Genomic DNA, 16,038 nt, shown 5'->3' on the forward strand with positions numbered 1-16,038 from the left:
CGGTTACACAACCTATTACATTGCTATAATCTTTTTACATGGACTATAAACTGAAGGATTTATGAATAACTGGTTGTGGAACGAATTATCTGAGTTTCCATTATTTCTCATAGGGAAACTCGCTTTGATATAAGAGTGCTTTGGATTACAAGCATGTTTTTGTAACGAATTATGCTCGCAATCCAAGGTTTTACTGTATATACCTAAATTTCATACAAATTGACACATATACACATATCCAGGTGTGTATTTTAAATATGTGCCCATCACTGCAATTTTATTATGTCAGTGACGACAGATCATTGTTGCTGCACAGTTCTATACATCCAGTGTAATTGTATATGGATTTAGGAGAGATTTTTCAATGGTGTCATTCACACTGAATGCGTGCCTGTGTTTAAGTAGATAGGTAGGAGGTGAGTTTAGCTGGTTTGAAAAAAAAAAAAAAAAACATTTTGTGTGACCAGGATCTTATTAGAAGCTATAAAAGCATTAAATCACTAATAAGCACATGTAAACACTCCTAAACCTGCTTTAAAGCAGGAATATCTCTAGGCAGAGGAAAAAAGTGATCTAATAAACACTTCTCCTACATTTAGAAAACTAAAATAAAAATAATCAGGGAGATATTGAATATTTATCATTTTAGCTCTTCCTATCAATTACCTTCATCAAGCACACATTTTAGGGGGATGGTTACATCAGTTTGCCAAATATAAACAATGTTCTTGAGGCTACGTTCATGGGCGTAGCGGATCGTGGACTGGATCACTGCGATTCTGCCCACGATCCGGAATCATTGCAAATTGCGGGACACCTGTGCCATGCCCGTGATTTGCAATGGCACCCCAAACGCTGTGCATTGTTTTGCCGCGATTTCCGCCTGACGAATCGCGGTAACATTGCGCAAAACAGAATTGCGGTACGCATGACGCCCAAAAAGGTACAGGAGCTTCTTTTGTGCGTTATGCATCCCGCGATTCTGTTTGCCGCGTCCCGCGATTTGCAATGATTCCGGATCGTGGGCAGAATCGTGTTGATTCTGCCCGTGATCCGCTACGCCCACATGTGAACGTAGCGTAAATGAGTGGTGAAAGGAACAATCAAACAGCACTGTGGTACCAATCTAAAACAAGTAAAGACAACAGAAAACATTTTCTGCCCCCTGGTGATAATTGCATACATTGCACTCTCTAAATTTATACAGAATTTATACTGCATAGTGCTAACAGTTTGTGCAATGTTTTAAAATATAAAAGGGAAAGGACATTACAGGTACAGCGCAATTTAGTACAAAAGGGTTAGAAGGGCCCTGCTTGTGAGAGCTTACAATCTAATAAGGCCAAGGGAAACAAAAGTTAAAGTGATTGTAAACCCTCACCTTGTAAAACAACCCATTGAGTTTAAAATAAAAATTAAAGGAAAAACCTTTTTTTTTCCCTTTTTAATAAGTGATCTCTGTTCTCTGCTGCATAAGAGCTGAGGGGAGAAGAAACATCAGCAAACTAATCTTCCCAGTGAATGGCTGTGCAGGAGGGGGGGGGGGCATTCCAGAACAAGTCTGATCATTGGAGGAGAGCAGGCTGAGTTATTATTAATAAAGCGGAGGGACTGGCAGGAACACCAGGGATTTCACACAAAGGAAGAAATACAAAGAGAACAGGATACTTTCTCATACAAGTACATGATACAGCAGGCACATAACAGGAATATGATATGTTGTGTTTACATCTTCTTTGATAACTGGGAGAGTTGAGCTGATGGAGAAAATAAAAGTTTTGGTTTAAGTGAAGAAGTCATCAAGGAAGCGTGACACCGGCCCAGGAGGCTGATAGATCACTGCAATCCCTAGTGAATTGGAGAAACCAGATGAATACAGTGTTTCTCAAAAGAAGAGAAGGAGGGAAGGTGTTCTTTGGGGATAGAAGCAAACCAACTCCACCTCAGAGCTCAAGGAAGTGGAGTTTTTTTTAAGGAAAGGTATCCGGAAGGTCTAATAGTATGAATATAGAGTAATAGCCATTGGTAAGTAAACCTAATATGAGAGAAATATGGGGATTGCCTTTGCTTACCACCTTCTGAAAATGCTAGTTCCCTGACTGTTATCCTGACTTTCTATTTTCAAAACATTCTGAATCACTGACCCTGAACAAGAAAACTCAGGAAAGTCAGACTATGGACAGGACTCAATATCACCGGTGAGGTGAGCGGCCATTGCACTCATTGTTTGGTTTTCTTGCTCACTCCGGACCACACCACTTGGATTTCACTAAGGTCACCTTTATTTATTTAATTTTTTTATGAAAAAATCACCATCAGTCACTTTATCCTTTGATTGCACATGGGCTTTATATTGTGAAGACCTATCACCTGTTCACAGAAGTGTGAAGCACCTTGTTGGCACAAAGACTCTATTTATGTGTATAGGGCTCTTTCACACGGCCTCTCCGTGTGAAAGCTCCGCTGCGGGACTTTTTTTTTTTTCACGGAGCGGATGACATTTGTGTCATCCGCTCCGTATGTCCGCATATCATCCCATCCCTTTGTGGATGATATGCGGACATAATGTATGTCTATGGGCATTGCGGATGTCAGCGGGTGACACCGCTGACATCCGATTTTCCTTCCTTTCCGTTTTTTGAACAGATGAAAAAATAGGGTTCTGTTCCGTTCCAAAAAACGGAACAGAACTGAAAGGAAGAAAATCAGATGTCAGAGGATGGTATTCCGCTGACATCCGCAATGCCATAGACTTACATTATGTCCGCAAATCATCCGCAAAAAAATAGGATGATTTGCGGACACACGGAGCGGCCGTGTGAAAGAGCCCTTATTTATTTTTATATATATACACATATATATTTTTTATATTGCATATCTATTCGATCATGAATTTTTTTTATATTTTGCATTCATCCATTATTATTTATTCACCCACTTTGCATTTCACTTGGTACTTGAATACTAGGACACATTTTATTCAAAATATCTTTTTACAATTTTTCTTCACCTTCCTTTATGGTATAAACACCACACCTTGAATGTGCCATGAATAGATATCACATATGGTATCAGGACAATATCCCCCCGGGACAACATCCCCCCAGGACATAGGGTTAGGGTTAGAGGGGGGATATTGTCTAGTGGGATATTGTCCAGGGAGGATATTGTCCGGGGGGATGTTGTCCCGGGGGGATATTGTCCGGGGGGATATTGTCCTAGAATCATCACATATGGTTGTGAAATTTTTTTCCCCCACTTGCAACACATGCTTCATTTTATCTATTTGCAATTTTTCTTGCTGCATGATGCGTTTTTATATCTTCTTCTGATATTTGGATTTGTGCACCAGCGTTTACATTGAATCTCTTCCTATTTATTGGTCACTATTTTTTCGTTTGGTTCATGTTAGCATCATGCATAGCTAAATTATTGAGTTATCTTCATGCGTTTTTTGTCATTTGGAATTCATGCTTTTTTTAACGCTTTACATGATCAATTTGAATCTTATATCTGAGCATCTTTAGAAACTAGCGCCAGTTCACTATATATATATATATATACCTTTAAGGGGTCAAGAAGGTTGTTGTCGGTGAGGTAGGAACTAAGACTGTTGTAGATTAAGCGTTCTAAAAGTTTTGACGCAACCGGGAGCAAGGAGTTGGGCCTTAAGTTGTTCAGGCTAGTGGGGTCCAGTGAGGGCTTTATAAGTATGGGGGTGATCCTGGCATGTTTTAGAGGGGAGGGGAAGGTGCCAGTAGAGAGGGAGAGATTGAAGATGTGAGTGAAGAAGCATAGGATAGAAGAAGAGGAGGACTGTAGTAGATGTGAGGGAACAGGATCCAGGGGACAAGTAGTAAGGCGGGCTTCTGAGAAAACTTTAGAGACCTCTTCAGTAGTAGCAAGGCCAAAAGAGGAGAGTGTCGAGAGTGGATTTGTACAGGGTATGTTAAGTGGGTTAGATGTCTGTGCAGTGGAGACATCCCTACGAATTTCATCAATCTTGTTTTTGAAGTAATTGGCAATCTTGTGAGCCGTGAGCAAGTTACTGGATGGAGATGGTGGTGGAGAAAGTAGAGAGTTAAAAAGTAGAGAAAAGATGATGAGGACTGGAGGACAACGTATTAATGAGGGTGACAAAGTAGGCTTGTTTGGCAGCATGGAGGGAGGAATTGTATTTTAAGAAAGCAGATTTATATTGGGTGAAAGCGTGCTGGGATTTGGTTTTATGCCATACTCGCTCCAGTGCTCGGCTATGTCTCTTAAGGTTTCTGGTGTCGTCTGTCTGCCATGGTTGTAATGATCGGGACCTGATATTTTGTGTAGTGAGAGGAGCAAGAGAGTCCAGTGAGGATGAATGTGAACTGTTGTAGATAGAGGTGGCCACTGGCCAGGTTGGGGCAAGACAGGGATGAGATTTTGTCATGGAGGTGGTCAGCTGCAGAGTAGAAAAGAGAAGGAATAAAGTGGCAAAGGTTTCTGTGGGTAATCGTTTTCTGCTTGGTGGGACAGATGGTTGGAGACAAGCACATAATGAAAGTGATGAGGTTCTGCTCAGAGAGAGGAAAGGGGGTAAAGGGGGTGTTGGTGAGGTTGTAGGGGGTACAAAGTTGGGAGAAAACAAGGTTAAGGGGGGACTGTGTCCATTGTGTAAGGTCAAAGAATGAGGTTAAGTTGAAAATTTGGGATGCAGCTGGGCTGTTAACATTAGCGAGGATGTTAAAATCACCATAGATAATAGTGGATATTGCAGAGGAGAGAAAGTAGGGTGGCCAGGTAGAGAAGTCATTAAGGAAGCGTGACACCGGCCCAGGAGGCTGATAGATCACTGCAATCCCTAGTGAATTGGAGAAACCAGATGAATACAGTGTTTCTCAAAAGAAGAGAAGGAGGGAAGGTGTTCTTTGGGGATAGAAGCAAACCAACTCCACCTCCTTTCCGTCCACTTGGTCTGGGTGAGTCCAGCGGAGGCCCCCATGGGAGAGGGCTGTGTGTGAGGCAGAATCTGACTCTTGAAGCCATGTTTCCATGATTGCAAGAAGGTTAAGGGAGTGGGAGACAAAAAGTTCATGGACAGAAGTGAGCTTGTTGGAGACAGAGCGGGAATTCCAAAAGGCACATGAAAATAGGGGGGTGGTTTTTGGGAGCAGGGGGACCGGGATAAGACTGAGAAGATTGCGGCTGATGCTGGAGAAGGGAGGGTGCTGATGAGTGGGGGGTTAAGATACTGAAGGACCAGGATTAGGGGAGATATCCCCAGAATTTAGCAAAAGAAGGAGGGTGAGTAAAGTAAGATGAGAGTGGGATGTGTATGAGGGCACATACTTCCCTGTCCTGGTATGGGGTTCTAAGTATTAGCAGGAGGTGATGAGAGCAGTAGTAGGGAGAGGGTAGAAATGATGGTGATATGTATGTTTTGGGGTGGAGAAGAGGGGAAAAGAAGTGAGAATTTGGAAGCAGAAGATATTAGTATGAGAAGGCAGAGTAGAGGAGACATATTAAAGGTTAGTGGGGATAGGATTCAGGCTTGCAGGATGCCTTCCAAAGTGGTGGTTTGTGGTCAATGCAGAGTGGAGCTCTGGTATTTGGTATTGTGGTATTTTCTTGCTGCTTTCATTATCCTGCTTTAAACTGCTGTGTTGAACTTCTGATTACTCCTGCAGAAAAATTACTCATGGCAGGAAAAATTGCTCTGCCTAAAACCCCAGTCTCTGACTTCCCCCATGGGCACCACTAAATTTATACTATGGTTTATATGGACACAGATTTAGAGGCTTTATCCCTCTCAAATCTCTACAAAGCCTCTAGATTCCAGAACCCAATCCAGGAGTTATCAATTCTGGAGAAAACTGCAAAACCTGTTTTCTCTACTCAGAACAGACAGCCTGTGTTTTAATATAAAGCAAATACTTAAAGTAGCTGTGGGGATCTGCTGCCCTCTGTCTGTATTTGTAAGTGACTGTGCTGCTTAATGACAGCATACATGTACATCCCTTCCTGCCTCTCTGTGGCTTGGTGTAGAAACCCCAGAGGGGGGAAATAAATAAAGAGACATGGTCTGAGACCTTGTGTTCTAATAGGAAAGTGCTGCTACTAACGGAGGCCCAAAGCAGGGATTAGGCAGGGATTAGGCAAGTGTTTCTATGTTTAATAGTTTACTATGGTTACCCATAGCTTCTGGGTGTACATATGTAAATATATTTAAATATTGGTGATAGAAGTATAAAGAATAGTAGCACTATACCGTGAACTGATGAGGAGGAAGGTGCAAGAACCATAGGTAGAGAGAAGGTGGACGAGGACAGCTGTAAAAGGTATACAGGTAATAAAGTATTACAACCATAATCAGTTTAGCATAAAAAATGGGCAATGTCTTCTTATCCAAAATACGGGAATCAGCTATACACAGGATCTGGGGAATACCAGAAAAAATTTAAAGTGAAGACACCACCTGGTCATAGTATCAGAAAAGGGGATTCTATGTGTTTTCCATAGTGGTCAAATATGTAAATAGTGGACAAATATGTAAATAAATAATTGAATATATATATGTGTATCCAGGATCTTTTTAATACAATAAAAAAAAAAAACTGATTAACCAGCATTACCATAAGTTCACCAGCAGAGGGGGTACAAGTACAACACAATGGAAAACACATAGATACATTGCAACAGAAACAGAATGCAAGAAATGGATGCAATAAAGATTCAAATACAAATGCATGAAAATTGCAATATTAAAAATTAAGAATGATTATAATAAATGAATTCATGAACAATGGTGATGAAATATATAATGAATCGGCCAAAAATTGTAAAAATATTATGAAAATACCCAAACGTATGAGTAAAATTCACAAACTTCCGGGTACGGAGTTGAGGGCCGTGGAACGCGGAAGCTTCCCGGCGCGAGCTATTCTGATCCTGTTTTTCTACACTACTGCTTTGGATTTTTGCAAATCATGGGGTTTTATTTCTGACGGAGCCTTTAGAGCAAGAGCATCAGGTCTCGGTCCCTCAGAAGTGGAATATTAACCCCGAAGCTGAAAAATCCTAGTGGACCATATACAGGTCGTATTGCAAGTGTGTCACCTAGTGGTTACACGGAAGCACACAAGCATTTTTTCTTTTTCTCTTTTTGGATTTTCCTTTTTTTTGTTGGATTCACTTTATATTTATATTTCCATTGAAAACTGAGGTTTTGGTTATTACTGACCCATTTTTTGATATTTATGAGTTGATAAAGACACAGTTTATCACAAAAAGGCACTGACATCACCATTAAGGCCTTTTTCAGTAATTTGTGGGAGGATATATCACTATCCTTTTTGGATTTGTTTTAAGGTTTCTCACAATATATGCACTTTCTTCTATTGTTTTAGATCTGCACTTTTCAATAAAACAAATTTTATTATTGCCTTTGGCATTTTTATTTCACCCACAATATCACATTTTTACTTTATTAATTTTGGGGGGCACTGTGTGATACACTCACTTTTTGTGGCATTCTTTAATTACACTGTACACCCATTTTTGGTTTATGAGTCACATTTATAGGTAGCGCCTGCATCAACCCTCACACACTTTCACTTTCAAAATTCACAAAAGATTCACAATACTGTGTTCATTTCAAAACTTTCATTAAGAGGAGTATGCAGTTTCCTTTTTTCCCCATGTATACTTACCTAGGTGATGCTGCATCTGTCCCCCGCCACCTCTACACTGAGAACCGAGTGATGGAACACTGCCAATCACTCAGTTCTGACAGTTCCCTGAGCAGAGAGATGCTGACTGTCAGCTCTGCAAAGAAACCAATCAGCTTCCAGTCAATCCCTAATTGAACAAGATGAAGTTAGAATCTGATTGGCTACCATGCACAGCTGCACCAGATTATGCACTCTCCAGTTTTAGTATATCAACCCCACTGATGGTCTTTCCCTTGCTCTAGGAAGCACCTATGTTCTCTGAAGCAACTTCCTATATAAAATAGGCCTGTAAGGCAATAAATGACTAAAGCCCCGTACACACGCACAGATTGTTGGCCAACTGATCGGCCAACTTTTGTCCAGTGTTGTTTGTTGGTTGAAATGTGCTCTAGACTTGCACTGGACTTTTGTTGGCCAACAAAAACCAACTTCAGAAGTGATGTCATGTGATGGTTGACTTTCCCTGTGTTTTTTCTTCTCTGAGCATGCCCAGCCTTTTGTCTGCCGAAATCTGTACTGACTGAGGAACAATCGTCCATTCTTTGTTGGCCAACAAAAATTTTATAGCATGCACACCAGATTTTTTCGCCCAAAAATTCGCAGTTGGTTGTCGGAAGCATCATACTAACAAGCCGACAATCGGCAGATCGGACGTTGGCCAACAATTTACGGCCAACAATCTGTGCGTGTGAAGGCCCCTTTCACACAGGCGGACCGTTCAGATCCGCCTGTCCATTTTTTTGGCGGATCTGAACGGTCCCCCTATGCATTCCTATGGGGCATCGGATGTCAGCGGAGACATGTCTGCTGACATCCAATCCGATGCGTCAAATCTGGACGAATGGAAACCCTATTTTCCATCCGTCCAGCGGATCGGATGAGAACAGACCGACGGTCCGTTCCCATCCGATTCCCCCATAGAGATGTATGGGGCTCTGACAGCTGTGTCTCCGCACACAGCACGGAGAACAGCTGTCATTCTCCTGCTCAGCGGGGGATCGGCAGATCGATCCCCCGCTGAGATAAACGGAGTCCGCTGACGGAGCGGAGTGTGTGAAAGAGCCCTAATTCTCTGGAGCAATTATAAAATGACATTCGGTAGGTGGTGACATTATATAATATTAAAAGGATTTTTGACCATGGATGACAAACTGGCAAGTCAAACATTTTCTTTTTTTCATCTGTACATGCATATTTAGGTGCTAAACATATTTCCATTGGTACAGAGCGAGTGTTTGGACTTTCTCAGCTTATTAGGAGCTATTTATCTTTAAAACTTAGGGCCTTCCGGTATACTATACAGGGGTCCTTGGGTAATCATGAACCTAACAGGGGGTTACCCAACAAGGTAGACCAGTGTTTGTTCAGGACTTTCTCCATTTGTTTGTAGGAACTGTGGAATTGTGTCAGGAATTTTACTTCCTTGAAGACTTTATTGGAGGAATTGTTGTGCGTTATTTGGGGTTCTAGATAAGACCGGTATGCTTCTTCTACCATCTCTTTCTGATATCCCTTACTGAGAAATGTATTGATTATTGAAGTATATCTGTCTCCTTGTTATCTTAAATGCACTATACCAGCAGGGCTCGAGTCCTGCAGGAACGCATGGGAACGGCGTTCCCGTACTTTTTCCACAGCAGGAACGCCGTTCTTGTTAGCATCTGCGTCCTGCAGGCAAGGCAGCTGTCAAGGGGGGGATCACCAGCCATTAGACAATCCCCCGTTGTGCAGCTATTTAGAAAAAAAATGTCTCCGTGTGTGTTCGGTGGGAGCGGGGACAGTAAGTGGAGTATTTTATCAGTTTTGGCGGATTAATCCGCTGCAGTTGAAGCCTGGTCACCAGCCTCCTCAATATGAATAGACCGTGACAGGCTGGGAACGCTGCGGCGGATTGATCCGCCTAAACCCGAAACTGACAAAATAGTCCACTTGCTGTCCCCTCTCCCACTGAACACAGGAGGCCTGGAGACAATTTTTTTAAATAGCTGCACAGGTGGGGGATTGTCTAATTGGTGGACACTGCAAGGATTTTTGAGTCCCCGTCCACTCTACCTCACCCCCCCCCCCCCCAGTTCCCTCCAGCCCTAGTTGCCCAGCAGGAAGGGAGAGGACTAGATGTACCAGCAGTGCTCAGCTGGTCTCTGGGCTCCCAGCTCCAGGAGGAACCACCTGCAGGACTGCACCCAGGCCGCAGGTAGAAGATGGCGTCCAGGCCAAGTACTGGGGGGGGGCTAATAAAGTTGCATTTGAATTCTTGTCTTAGCGCCGGTTCACATATGTGCGATGACAGACATCACATGTGATTCAGAGCGCACTGCTCTGCAAATCACATGGGATGTGTGTGCGATGTGAATTCAGCCATACAGTTTGTATGGCTGAATTCGCATCGCATTCAGACACAGCTCGCACAGGACCCTTTTTTGGGTTCGCACCAGAATCCGATCGCATGGGTGTTCACACCTATGCTATCCGATTCATGTCCGAACTGACAGTTCACAATGCAATATGAGAACTGATCTGGGGGTGTCATTAACTTTGTATTGACATCCCCAGCGATTTGCATATGACAGTGTGCACTGCCTGCGAGTTGAATGCGATGCGGGACCCCATAGTGGATTCGCAGGGTTCCCGCATCACATATGTGTAAACCAGGACTAATACCAAGCACGTTTGGAGTGACACATCTGAGGGGCATTGCTTTAAATTAGGGTACACTAGCGTTGCCCTCTGAAGAGTGAACCACAAAGGATCACTTTTCAGAGAGTGTTTGCCAGGCCACAAGGAAGCATTATGAGGCTCCCCCCCACCATCTAATTTAATCCTTAAAAACCCGCACCACCTCGCTGCAACTGCTTTTTGTTGTACATGGTTGTAAGGAGTCCCCATTCAGTGGAGTGGGATGCATTTGGCCACTGAACCTGATTGGGGGATATTTTTGTATACCCTCCTGTGCTGCCTTTGCCATTTACCCTCTCCTAGCCACTACACATAATATATCCCAGACCCCTGCATTCTATGCATTACCCACTCCTGACCTCTGCACTCTGTATATTAAACACTCCTCACCCCTGAGCTATGTACGTACCACTGACTCCTGCAAACTGTACAGTACATACTCCAAAAACTACACTGTGTAAGTTACATAGTCCTGACCCCTGCACTCTGTATATTATATAGCCCTGACCCCTGCACTCTGTACATTACATAGTCCTGACCCCTGCACTCTGTACATTGCATAGTCCTGACCCCTGTACTCTGTACATTACATAGTCCTGACCCCTGCACTCTGTACATTGCATAGTCCTGACCCCTGCACTCTGTACATTACATAGTCCTGACCCCTGCACTCTGTACATTGCATAGTCCTGACCCCTGCACTCTGTACATTGCATAGTCCTGACCCTTGCACTCTGTACATTACATAGTCCTGACCCCTGCACTCTGTACATTACATTGTCCTGACACCCGCATTTTGTAAACTTTATGCATACACCTGATACCTACCCTCCCACTATTAGTGCAGTTTTGCCACATCCTTATTTCTCCAAGGCACACATTCCACGCTGCCTCCTTTTTTTTCTCTGCTTGCTGCCTGCCGGCTAAGTGGAGCGGTGGTCAGGCTCAGGCCCCAGGCCGGTCAGATGGGGGGGGGGGGCCCTGTCAAGTAGGCTGTATGAGGCCCCATGATTTCTAACAGCTGCCCTGCCTGTACCATGTCCACAGCCTCTGACCACCTCCTTTACCATGTCCACAGCCTCTGACCACCTCCCCGTACCATGTCCACAGCCTGTGACCACCTCCTGTATCATGTCCACAGCCTCTGACCACCTCCTGTATCATGTCCACAGCCTCTGACCGCCTCCTGTATCATGTCCACAGCTTCTGACCACCTCCTGTTTCATGTCTACAGCTTCTGACCACCTACTGTATCATGTCCACAGCCTCTGACCACCTCCTGTATCATGTCCACAGCCTCTGACCACCTCCTGTATCATGTCCACAGCCTCTGACCACCTCCTGTATCATGTCCACAGCCTCAGGCTCTGACCATCCCCTGTACCATGTCCACAGCCTCAGGCTCTGACCATCCCCTGTACCATGTCCACAGCCTCTGACCACCTCTTGCCTTTTATAATGTCTGCAGTCTCTGAGGGGGTGTCTGGAGAGGAGTCAAGAGTGGGAGCGCCATGGGGGTGGGGATCACAGGAGAAGTCAGACATATGTGGACTGTGGAGAGGAGACTATAGGATAAAACCAGAGCATGGTGCACCTAAGAGTAGGTCAGTGACAGTGCTGCCAGGCCAGTCTGAGGGGGGTCACTGATGTAAGGGGGAGTGAATAAAAGAACGTAAGGTGGCACTGATATAAAGGTTCCCCCTTATATCAGGACCCCCCTTCCCTTTACATCAGTCTGCAGGATTCCCCCTTACAGTGCAAGGGGGAACTTTGTGAACGCTGATGGGAAGGGGAGCTCTGATGAAAAGGGCAATGCTGCAAACCCTGATGTAATTGAAAACTCAGTGGACCCTGATATAAGGTGGTCTCTGGTCACCACCCCTTTATGTCAGAGTTCCCTTGCACTGTAAGGGTGAATCCTGCAGACTCTGATGTAAAGAGGAACTCTTTACTGGCTGGGTTATATTAACCTGACCTTCATGTAATAGAGAAATATGGCTTTTGACTTTTGTTTTGACTTAAACACATTGCTAATAGCACTATCTGCATGATTATAGTTTAAATATTGATATTTGCACTATTTAACATAGAATACAGTCATTTTAGGTACTTTTGGGAGGGAATCTTGGGTGAGTTCCCACACTTTTTTTTCCTAGGACTTAACCTCTGTATACCAGTAAGTTTGGACTGTGACACAGTGTGCCTGCTTAGTGTTCATCTTGCTGTATGTAAGTAGGTGAACCTGTTTATTTCCATAGAGTTTATTTGCATCTTCTGTTATTCTAGTTAACCCTATCCCTTCCGGTCTGGGATTCTATAGCTAGTTATAGCTCAGAGCTCAGTAACCAGCATAGTCTAGACTCTATAGCAGTGGTTCTCAACTCCTGTCCTCAGGACCCACTAACGGGCCAGGTTTGCAAGATAGCTGAAATACATCACAGGTGATATTATTTGCTGCTCAGTGATGGCAGTATTCTAAGCTGCATCTCCCCAAGGTAATACCTAAAATCTGGCCTGTTAGTGGATCCTAAGGACAGGAGTTGGTCTAGAGCAGGTTAGGCAACTGACGGTTCATAGGTCGTTAGTGGTCCTTTTGCATGGCAGATTATAAAGTACTAGAGATTAAGATGTAGAGTACCGGTAGATAGGCTGACTCTGAGCTCCAGTATGAAAAGACAAGAACTCACTACTCAAGGTGGTGTAATTGCCTGATGACTCACACCGGTGCATGCCCCGGCTCGCCTCTGTGAAAACTTGATAAAGGAAAAGGAATTGGCAGCACTCTAGGTTGAGTCAAAATCCAGATTTATTGACTGGACATCCAAATATGACAATCGTGACAAGGTAGACGCGTTTCACACACTGACTGTGTGCTTAATCATTACAAAGAAAAATGGATATAACATCTCAATATATACACACACAAAAATCCAATCATCAATTAAAAAACAGGTGATACAAATAAGGGGTAAACCATTTTCCTAATTACCGAGGACACTGATAGACCCATAAAACATCTATGTGATACCAGTGAAAAATCAAATGTGAATGCTGTGACACAATTGTGTATGAAAAAATATGTAAATGCTAAAAATCTGATAAAATCTAAATATGTATAAACTATATATGACAATTAAATGTATTGTGATTAAAGATATGGATAAAATTACCATTGTTTAATAATATGTGTCAATTATAAAATGAGAATAAAAGCAAAAAAAATGCAAAAAAAAAATACAAAAATGCAAGGAATAGTGAATATATATATTGATATCTGTACAATCCGATTATGTGAATATAAAACTATGAAATAGTTTGTTATTAAATTTTCAATTTTAAAAAAATTGTCAAATATATAAATCTATTCGTGCATATTAGTTGTATGGGTCAGAAGAAAATCGATCATATAACATACACAGACCAAATGATATATGTACAATAAAAAAAATTATTTCGAATAATATGGTTTTTAGGACAAAATAAGCACATATGATCCTGTGTATATATGCATCAACCGGTCACCCATAAAAACAATTACAATCATATCGGGGTGCCCAGAGAGAGAGATATATTTCGAGGAGATCAAAGCTACATGAATCAGATTATAACACTGGATACCAAACAAGATAGGGGATCCATACATGGTAAGATCTAATTGTAGAGAATCCATAATTGGAAGGATATATGGAGGGATATAGGCCTGGGAGATGAATAACTACGCAAAGTATATTTAATATTGTGCAGGATGATGGCCAAAAATTTAAGCTCATTATATAAATAGAATATAAAGTATATGTAATATAATATAAACTCTGCAGTGTTGGCCATATCATGCTATAAACTCTTAGGGACGGACATCGAGATCTAGTCAGAGTTTAAAGGATCCGAGGGACAAAGCTAAATACACCAGACTACAACACTAGATTTTTTTTCAGAATTTAAAGGAGTTGTAAAGTCAGAAGAACTTTTTTTTTTTATCTTAAAGTGATTGTAAAGTCTTTTTTTTTTCCTATAAAAAACAAAATAAACATGTTATACTTACTTCCTCTGTTGCAGTGGGTTTGCACAGAGCCTGGATCCTCCTCTTCTCGGGTCCCTCTTCTGTGATCCTGGCCCCTCTCTCCTTTTCAGTGCCCCCACAGCAAGCAGCTTGCTATGGGGCACCCGAGCCGAGTCACAGCTCCCTGTGTCCATTCAGACATGGAGCCCCGTCCTGCCCTGCCCCCGCTCTCTCCTGATTGGCTAGCTGAGTTTGACAGCAGCAACAGCCAATGGCCCTGCTACTGTGTCTCAGCCAATCAGGAGGGAGAATCTCGGACAGCTGAGACACTTGTGGACATCGCTGGACAGAGAGGGACCTCAGATAAGTGTTAGGGGGGCCTGAGGGGGGCTGCTACACACAGAAGGCATTTTATCTTAATGCATAGAATGCATTTAAGTCAGGAAGGTTTTTTATTCTATTTCATTTTAAGCATTAAGATAAAAAGATTTCTGTGTGTAGTAGTCCCCCTCAGCCCCCCTAATACTTACCTGAGGTCCCTCTCTGTCCAGCAATGTCAACGAGTGTCTCATCCATCCGTGATTCTCCTTCCTGATTGGCTGAGACACAGTAGCATCGCCATTGGCTCCCACTGCTGTCAATCAGCTAGCCAATCAGGGGATCAGGGGAGAGAGGAGGCGGGGCCGGGTCAGGACTCTGTGTCTGAATGGACACAAGCTGCTTGCTGTGGGGGCACTGAATAGGAGGGAGGGGCCAGGATCACAGAAGAGGAACCCGAGAAGAGGAAGATACAGGCTGCTCTGTGCAAATCCACTGCAACAGCGCAGGTAAGTATGACATGTTTATTATTTTTATAGGGGAAAAAAACAAGACTTTACAATCACTTTAACTGGTTCCAGACCGCCCACCGCCGATTTACTGCAGCAGGGCAGCCCTCCTGCGCGAAACGACATAGACTTATGTTGGTTGCGCATCAGCAGCGGGGACTCCGATGCACGGGGCAGGTGGCTCCAATTGCCGCCTGACACCTGTGATTGTTCCCCGCTGAGAGAGAAGAACAGTCAGCTTTCTTCTATGTAGGATCACAGGTCTCTATGATCATTTCACAAGCCTCGCCCCCCACAGTTAGAATCACTCCCCTAGGCTCACATTTAACCCCTTGATTAGCCACAGTGTTAACCCTTCCCTGCCAGTGTCATTAGTACAGTAACGGTGCATATTTTTAGCACTGATTACTGTAGTAATGGCACTGGTCCCCCCAAAAGTGTCAAAAATGTCAGTTAGGGGTCCGATCTGTCCGCTACAATGTCGCAGTCCTGCTAAAAATCGCAGATCGCTGCCATTACTAGTAAAAAAAACAATAAAAATTACATAAATCTTTCCCGTAGTTAGTAGATGCAATAACTTTTTTTTTTATATATATATATAGCAGAAAACAAATTGGCCTAAAATTTAAAAAAATTTAGATTTTTAAATTTTCTTTTTTTGAGAATGTTATATAGCAGAAAGTGAAAAATTTATTTATTTTTTTTTTCAGAATTGTCGCTCTTTTTTTGTTTATAGCGCAAAAAATAAAAATCACACAGGTGATGAAATACCACCAAAAGAAAGCTCTGTTTGTGAGGAAAAAAAGGACATCAATTGTATTTGGGTACA

This window comes from Pelophylax lessonae (genome assembly GCF_965119305.1).
Source record: "Pelophylax lessonae genome assembly, chromosome: 4".
Taxonomy (NCBI): domain Eukaryota; kingdom Metazoa; phylum Chordata; class Amphibia; order Anura; family Ranidae; genus Pelophylax; species Pelophylax lessonae.